The following is a 2198-nucleotide window of genomic DNA, read 5'->3' as shown; positions in this document are numbered from 1 at the left end:
ATAGTTATTATTGGGCCTAATTAGGTACATGAACATTTACATGAAATCAGAATTAGCTAATAAAGAGAAATACAGTCCATGTCCTTCATTTTATATGTTTACACGTGTGTGTCTATATGTATAATAAACACAAAAATGTGAGTAATTTTAAAATACGAAAGAAATGTAAATAATGATCCCCTTTAAAAATGCCTAGCTTAATTTTTGACATGTATGGGAGTGTTATGGATGATTTTTGAGAAAAATCTCAGCATTGAACCCGAAGCCTTTGACAACTTCCATATAACTATAATCATTCCATTTCTGTCTTGGCTTTCACAGAATCGCTTTTTTGCTTCATACTATTGTCCTCTAGAAAGCTTTTTAAAAACCATATGAAATTGCTCCTTTTGTAGGTAAAAAGTAGTTGAATAGCTGCAGTATTATATGGCTCAAGTTAATGCCTTTCCATCATACACTGTAACATAGCACAGAGAATTACATAGATTTTATTTGAATTTACAGTTGTCAACTGAGCCAGTATTTATTGAAAATGTATTATGTGCACAATTCTAGGTGATACAGTGAACAAATCAGATAATGCAATTTCTAGTTGGAAGAGACAGATGGTACTTTTTTGAAAGATAATTGGTATTTACCAGTGAGTAATGATGTGGGGAAACAACTTTTCCTTATGTAAATTTTGAAATTTTGTCAAACATCCACTAAGCAAAATTTTCAGATTTAAAGTCCTTCAATGTTTTACTTTTAGGGGGTAGATAAAACAGAAAATCTTTGTTCTTTTAAAAAAATAGATTCCTTTTTTTTTTAACATTTCATTTAGGAATAGCAATTTAGGACATTTGGAATTAAACATTTGTTGAAAAAAGCAATGTTAGCCTTATTTCAGAGGCAATGTGGGACAGTGAAAGCAGTGCTAATGTAAAAGTCAGAGTATGCTCTAATCTGGCTCTGCTAATCACTATCTTCGTGGAAGTGAGCAGGTCTTTTGAGAACTGTGGGTCAGTTTTCTTTACAAAGTGGGATTGATTAGAAACGTGCTGCCCTCCTCACAGTCATTTTAAAGATCATTTACATGAGCCTTCATTCCTTCTTATAGGAAATGGAGATAACAGTATCTACATCTGGGTTATTATGAGGATTTTTGTGATATGATGCAGGTAAAGAACTTAGTATAGTGCCTAGCTAGTATTCAACATTTTTCTGTAAAACAGCTGCAATTTATTGAGCACATACCATATGCCAGTCACTATGCTAATCACTTAATGTGTATTATCTAATTTAAACTTCACGACAACTCTGAGATAGATGCTGTTCTCATTTTACAAGTGAAATTGAGGTTTAGAAAGATTAAGTCACTCCCTCAGAGTTACATTGCTAGCAGATGGTTAAGCCTAGATTAGAATCAAGACTGATTCCAAAAATCTGAGCTTTTAACCTCTATATTCTAAAGTTTGGGTTCGCTGCCCAGGGTGATACCTGCCTTACAGGTATGCTGAAAATGTCGATCAGATTGTAAAATCTAATAGTACTGATGAAATGCAACTTTAACTATATTGTACATTCACTAGTCAGGCTCCTCACCATTTGCGGAGTTCTGACAAGAATACAAATTGAAGTCCCCGTGCTATTTGTCTTAACATTTAAAAGTATGAAGCAAGCTTCCTGATTTAAATACAATGTTTTATTCTCTTATCTTGATAAATATACCTTCATAATGATTCGGAAGGCCATCTGATTTTATGAAATTCCATGACAAAACATGGCAAGACAGGGGAGAGGTGGCCCCTGACCTACAAGCTGCTTCCTTTCTCTCCCTACCCCTTGATTTGTTCTGCTTCATGAGAGGCCTGGTGTGTGGGGTGGGGGGGAAAGAGAGGAGAGAGAGAAGAGACAGAGAGAGAGAGACTCTCTACCTATATGTCTAAGCTCTGTCTATACTCCTGGTTTATACCATTGCCTCATTTCACCCTTAAAAGGCAGGCTTGAGTCTGTATGGGCTATTGGGGTGTTAGAATCTTGCCTGGAAGGGGGCATGTGTTCTAGTTGGGCATATCACCTTGGCACCATGGTTTCTTACCCTTGGGGGAGAGAGCCAGAGGTCAAAGTAAAATCCCCTAACGTGTAGATCCAGGATAGAGGCTCCTCTTCCCTAAATCAAAGAGTGGTATTGTCTCCAGATATGAAGTTCCCTCTCA

This window comes from Propithecus coquereli, unplaced genomic scaffold (assembly GCF_000956105.1).
Source record: "Propithecus coquereli isolate 6110/MARCELLA unplaced genomic scaffold, Pcoq_1.0 Scaffold140, whole genome shotgun sequence".
Taxonomy (NCBI): Eukaryota; Metazoa; Chordata; class Mammalia; order Primates; family Indriidae; genus Propithecus; species Propithecus coquereli.
This window is presented reverse-complemented; position numbering follows the sequence as displayed.